This window comes from Dendropsophus ebraccatus, chromosome 8 (genome assembly GCF_027789765.1).
Source record: "Dendropsophus ebraccatus isolate aDenEbr1 chromosome 8, aDenEbr1.pat, whole genome shotgun sequence".
NCBI classification, from domain to species: domain Eukaryota; kingdom Metazoa; phylum Chordata; class Amphibia; order Anura; family Hylidae; genus Dendropsophus; species Dendropsophus ebraccatus.
Genome location: NC_091461.1, coordinates 80,026,497 through 80,033,357, shown reverse-complemented (window position 1 = coordinate 80,033,357; position 6,861 = coordinate 80,026,497).

Below are 6,861 nucleotides of genomic sequence, written 5' to 3'. Positions count from 1 at the left end.
AGGTGTCAGAAAGTTATATAGATTTGTTATTTACTTTTATTTAAAAATCTCAAGTCTTCCAGTACTTATCAGCTGCTGTATGGCATTCAGGAAGTGTTGTTTTCTTTTCATTCAGACACAGTGCTCTCTGCTGACATCTCTGGTTGAGACAAGAACTATTCAGAGCAGGAGAGGTTTTCCCATAGGGATTCCCATAGAAAGCCTCCCCTACTCTAGAGAGTTCCTGTCTCGGCCAGAGATGTCAGTAGAGAGCTCTGTGTCTGAATAAAAATAAAACAACACTTCCTGTGTGACATACAGCAGTTGATAAGTATGGGAAGGCTTGAGATTTTTTAATAGAGGTAAATAACAAAACTATATAATTTTCTGACGCCTGTTGATTTGAAAGAAAAAGATTTTTGCTGGACAACCCCTTTTTGTTTCAAACAAGGATAAATATGTCTAAACTGGTGCATATTGTGAACTGAGATTTTTTTTCAACATCCTAATCTGTCCCTTAGTATTAGCAGTTGGTCTTCATTGCACATGCATACAAGGGGGATTGTGGGAAAGTGTATTTGCTGTTTCACTGCACCATCAGGGTCAAAGTATATATGTGTACGAAAGAAAGGCACACAATTACATATATGTAAATTACACAGATCTGATTTAACCAATGTTTGTTCATGGGAAAAACTCGTTTAAATGTTACCATATTTTGTGTTTGTATTGAATGGTAAAAAAAAAAACCTTAAAAACTACTGAGGAGAGGTGTGACAGGTGGAGATCTGGCTTAGAGACCAAACTAAAGATTCGAATTGTGTGGCCATAACTAGGCTGAAAGATGCAAGTCTAGTGCTAGATACTGTAGCCTTTTTAAATGTTTTTAAAATTATTATTATATTGTTTTCAGGCAATAAATGTCCTTTTTACATGATCCTACAATCTACAGGCAGGATCCCTGTGACGATAATTGGCCTATATAAAAGGGCAGGCAATCGTTCAGCAAACAAGAAATCTATCCTGACTTTAATAGGCTGCATTAGGCCTTGTGAAGGCTCTGCAATAGAGTGCAGCACTAGCTAAGCTGCAAGGTAGTATTGGCCCTTGTATATGAGCTCTTAGAGACATGGGAATTTTAAACTAAGCATGCACCGACTTGATGGAATAAATAGTTATTCAAGACTTAATGTTGTCACTTCCTCATGCAATAGATAAAATACCTCAATAGTAGTTTAGAAAAGTGCAGCTCTACCTGGTACTTTACCTAGGAAGACTAACCATGTCTATGAAGCCTAGGTGAGAAACCAATACCCATTTATAATGGTTGCTGTAACTTCCTTCTAGGAGTCACTGGATTAACACAAGAATATAAATATAAAGTGAACTCGACGAAGTTATGTCTTTTTCCCCAACCTTACTATGTACTGTACCTAAGGAGCAGGACATAAAGCTGCTTTGAATTAAAATAAAATAGCACACGGTCAGTGAATTGCTTCCTTTAGGCTGGGTTTCCACATATATATGTGTTTAGAAGCGTGGTGGACACCACAGCCTCATTTACGATACTTCTGCGGTATCATACTGTTAGGAAAACATCAAAATTTCCCTTCCTGACAATAATTGATATTTATGCAGTTACTGTGAGTTTTATACTTTAGGGTCCATTTACACAAAAAAGATTATCTGACAGACAATCTGCCAAAGATTTAAAGCCAAACTATAAACAGGGATCAGGTTATAAAGCAAAGCCTTAGGGTGGTATTACACGGGCCGAGCAGGGCCCAATAATACCTGTAAACAAGCGCTGATCTGCTAGATCGCCGCTCGTTTACTGGGCCTATTACACGGCCCGATACTCGTTTAACAAGAGCTGCAAGGACATCGTTACCGATGTCCTTGCAGCCCTTGCTAAAGTGGCATACATTACCCATCCACGTTCCAGGGCTGCTCCTGCCGTCCGCTTCTCCCCGGGTCCCGCACGCGCTCTAGCTTCACAGCGGCCTGTCAGCTGATAGGCCGCTCAGCCAATCACAGGCCAGGACCGCTGCGGCCTGTGATTGGCTGAGCGGCCTATCAGTTGACAGGCCGCCGTGAAGCTAGAGCGCACGCGGGACCCCGGGAGAAGCGGACGGCAGGAGCAGCCTGGAACGTGGATGGGTAATGTATATCGTTAGTCGCCACCCGTGCACCGCTATTACACGCAGCGGTGCGCGGTCGGCTCCCGACAAAAATAGGTTCTAACCTATATCAACGGTCATCGGCTGATTGTTGCATTTATTACACGGAGCGATAATCGAGCGAATCGGGCCAATTTGGATGATTATCGTTACGTGTAATAGTACCCTTAGATTTTTCCTCTTTTCAAATCCATTCCTGGCTTTGGCTTCAAATCTTTGGCAGGTAATCTGTCAGATAATCTTTCTGTGTAAATGGACCCTCAAAGCGACTCTGTACCCACAATCTGACCCCCCCAAACCCCTTGTACCATCAGATAGCTGCTTTTAATCCAAGACCTGTCCTGGGGTTCGTTTGGCAGGTCCTAAAAAACAACTTTTAAACTTGCAGCTCCGTGCCCAACGGCCAGAGCTTAGAATGTCTATGCAGTAGGCTGGCACAATCTCTCTGTCCCTCCTCACCTGCCAGACGGACCCCAGGACAGATCTTAGATTAAAAGCAGCTATCTGAAGGTACAAGTGGTTTCGGGGGGGGGGGGGGGGGGGTCAGATTGTGGGTATAGAGTCATCCTGTGTGATAGAAGGCAATGATCAGCCAACATGAATGATGTCGGCTAATCATTGCTGTCGTTTGCCTTTCAACATGGTAAAAGACAAACAACAGTGATAGCAGCGATCTGCTGCCGTCGCCCTGCGGAACTGGAGCTGCGGTAGCAGACTGCCGCTATCCTCTAAGGGCTGCCCGGACGATCTAGTGATCACCCAGGCAGCTTCCTGCGACCTCCCCTGCACTTACCTGCTCGCTGTGTGTAGTAAGGAACTAGGAGCAATCGAGTGCTGACTGCTCTGTGTAATAGGGGCCTAACCTGTTAGCAGGAAAACGATTGCAATTCAGGTAATGACTATATAGGGCTTCATATCGTGATCTTTATCTCTGTAGTTCTTTTCAGGTATAAGCCTTTTTTGTTAATTTGTAAATAAGGCTCAGAAGCCCAGGGAGGCATTCCCCATCATGTTTAAAGCTTAGGCAAGTCCAGTCCAGTCCATGTCCTCTTATACACGACTTCTGTACCCGTGTGCATCTACCTACCCCATCTAGCTGACAGCCACTAGATAAAGAGGACATGGGCTGGACATACCTGTACTCCTTCCGTGCTGGCCATCGCTCCCTGGGCTTATGGCCCTCATTTAAATATTAACAAAAAAGCTTACATCTTGTGGCTGAAAAGGACTATGAAGACAAAACAGGTATGTCCAGAATCATGATGACTACCACTATCTTCCTATCATTTATACCCTTGTTTTCCACCTGAGAGGTCTGCTTTGAATCTCTTGGTGAAAAAAAAAGCTGGACATAGTGGCCATTCTGCATTCTATGTGTAGGTTTCCTTTAACAAGATAATTCAATTTAATTTAACAATTCTTTGACCTGAACTATACAATGGGACTTGTCCTTATTTTATTCCTGTTGAAGAATATTTGTTTTTAGTAAATTGCTGCTAGGTAATGACTCATAGGTCATAAACCTTTTTTTATTTTTTTTTTTATTTTTTATTATTATTCTGAGGCAGTGTGAGAATTTGTATCTTGTCACATCTTGTTATAGTTAGAGTGAATATTGGCCAAACAGGCCAAGATTGGACTATGGAATAGGTTGTTTTGATCCGTCTAATATCATCACTCAGCAGCAGTGATCATCTGCATATTGGATATGTGGCCTATAAGTGATTGCAGCAAAGAGCTGCATGACCAATACAGCAATCATCCAGCCCTCCCTGCAGATTGCCAAGTTGCATTAAAAAAAAAATTGCTGATCTGATGGTATGTTGGCACACATTGGAGATGGCTGGATGGCAATTGAATGTTTACTTACTGCAATGAAATGATGCATGTGTAAACATCCTAAGGCTATGTTTACACGTAGCGTTAGTGCTATTTAGCTGTGAATTGCGCAATCACTCATTAAACACCATGTGTGAAGATAACCTAAAAGATGGTCACTTGTTTACAGTAAGCATTGGGCCATGTAATAGGACCCTAAAGGCCCTATTCCACCAACAGATCTGATGACAGATTATCTGCCAAAGATTTGAAGCCAAACCCAGGAGTGGATTTGAAAAGAGGAGAAATCCAGTCTTTCCTTTATGACCTGTTCTCTTTGTATAGTCTGTTCCTGGGTTTGGCTTCAAATCTTTGACAGATAATCTGTCGTCAGATCTGTTGGTGGAATAGGGCCTTTAGTCCTTCTTGTAAGCCCCATCAGATTTGGACAAGGCAATTATTTCCTGTCATGGAGATTTTCTGCTGTGGTATGATGACTTTTTACTTCTATTGGCACTTGTAAGAATGGGAGTATTTAGCAGGAATGGTATTTATTTTATTTTTTTTTATTTTAACAAAATTATAGTCACAGCAAGAAAATGTTGTCTTGAAGGATAACAGGCAAGGTATTTGGTTTCCTTTAAATGACCCAATGTGTCAATGTAACATGTCAGTGTATATTATAAGTTAATGGATTTATATTTGTGACCCATAACTGAAAGATCCAGATGCACTCAGTAGGATTTATCTATGTAGATAAGCACTATTAAAATGGTCAATGTGTTTGTGTTTGCTTGAAGGTAGCAACTGCGCACATTTTTTTTTTAATCTTGTACAAAATAAATTTGTGAGTTTTTTCTATCCTTGTTGTTTTTATGCCTTAATATTATTGTAATTCTGTGGGTTTTATTATCTCTACCAGATCGCCCACTAATAGATATATTGGGGACATTTACCCCACCATATTTATCAAGAGGTGCACGCCTCTTAGAAAATTTGTTGGGACCTGCGTCTGTCAGACGGTGGGCGCAGAAATCTACACCTGCTCTGGACCACATCTCCTGCCTTGCCATGCCACCTACCCACCCATCAGGGAGTGGGGCGTATCCTATGGGCGTATCTAAATATAATCGTCCACATCTGGGGCATTATGTCTTGTTCCATCCGCTGTTGCACCACAGACTGTCCAGGATTTGACTGATGCCTTAAGGCTTGGGAGGAGATCCCTCAGAACATCCGCCATGCAGGAACTGCTGACACACTTCAGCCACATAAGGCCTAGCATTGTGATGCATCAGAAGGGACCCAGGGGCACTGGACTTGTATATGGTCTCACAATGGGTCTGATCTCATCCCTGTACCTCTGGATAGCACATAAAAGAGCTGTGCTGCTTTCCAAAAAATACCTCCCCACACAATTACTGACCCACTGCCAAAAGATGTTGCAGGCCGCAGAATGTTTTCCATGGTATCTCCAGACTCTGTCACATCTGTCACGTGCTTGGTGTGAACCTCCTCTCATCCGTGAAGAGCAAAGGGCACAAATGTTGAATCTGACAATATTGATGTTCATTGACAAGTATTAATGGCCCTACACACCAACTTTGGGCATAGTGCCCTCATACCACCCTCATGGAGTTTGTTTCTGACGGTTTTAGCAGGCACATGGATATTGGGTGCCTGTTGGAGGTCATTTTGCAGGGCTCTGGCACTGGTTCTCTGTTCATCCTTGCATAAAGGAGGAGGTAGCGGTCCTGCTGCTGGGTTATTGCCCTCCAATGGCCTCCTCCATCTCCCCTGGTGTACGGTCCTGTCTAATCTTCTTGCCACAGCTGGCATTGAGGTGCTATCCTGGCTGTGGGTTGTAGACACTGCCTCATGCTACCTATAGGGGAGAGGGTAATGAGCAAATGCAAAAGTGACCAAAACAACCAAAAAGGATGAAAACAGAGAAGTGGTCTGTAGTCATCACATGCAGAACCACTCCTCTATATGTTAAATCATGCCTTAAGCCTATTCTGCGGGAGGATATATGTGATGATAATGTGGAGTCTCTTTGGGTAGAAATAAGGGGAGGGACAAAGAATAATAAAATTCTTATAGGAGTGAGCTATAAACCTCCAAGTATAGTGGAAGAATCAGAAAATCTTCTTATAAGACAAATAGATGCGGCAGCGAAGCAGGGGGAAGTCATTATTATGGGGGACTTTAACTACCCAAATATCAACTGGAAAGCAGAAACCTGCAGCTCCAGGAAGGGAAGCGTGTTTTTGGAAATAGTAAAAGATAATTACCTTTCCCAACTAGTAGTGGAACCAACAAGAGGGGGGGCCCTTCTGGACCTGATCTTAACCAATAGGCCCGACAGAATATCAAAAATAGAGGTGAGGGGTCACCTAGGTAATAGTGACCATAACATAGTAAGTTTTCAATTATCCTTCAATAAAATGATTAGCAGAGGGGCTACAAAAACATTAAATTTCAGGAAGGCTAATTTCCAAAAACTAAGAGAGGACCTTGGGAACATAGACTGGGACAATGCCTTCAGAAATAAAAGTACACAAGAGAAATAAGACATATTTAAGAGCATCCTGGGTAAATCGTGTGAACGACACATACCATATGGGAATAAACGTAGTAGAAATAAGAGAAATCCAATGTGGTTAACTACAGCTGTAAGGGGTGCAATAAATGATAAGAAACAAGCATTCAGACAACTAAATGAAGAAGGTAGTGGGGAAGCATTGAGCAACTATAGACAGAAGAATAGAATGTGTAAAATGCAAATAAAAGAAGCAAAAATAGCAACAGAAAGAAGGATAGCCACAGAAAGTAAAACAAATCCCAAAATGTTCTTCACCTATATAAATAACAAAAGACTTAA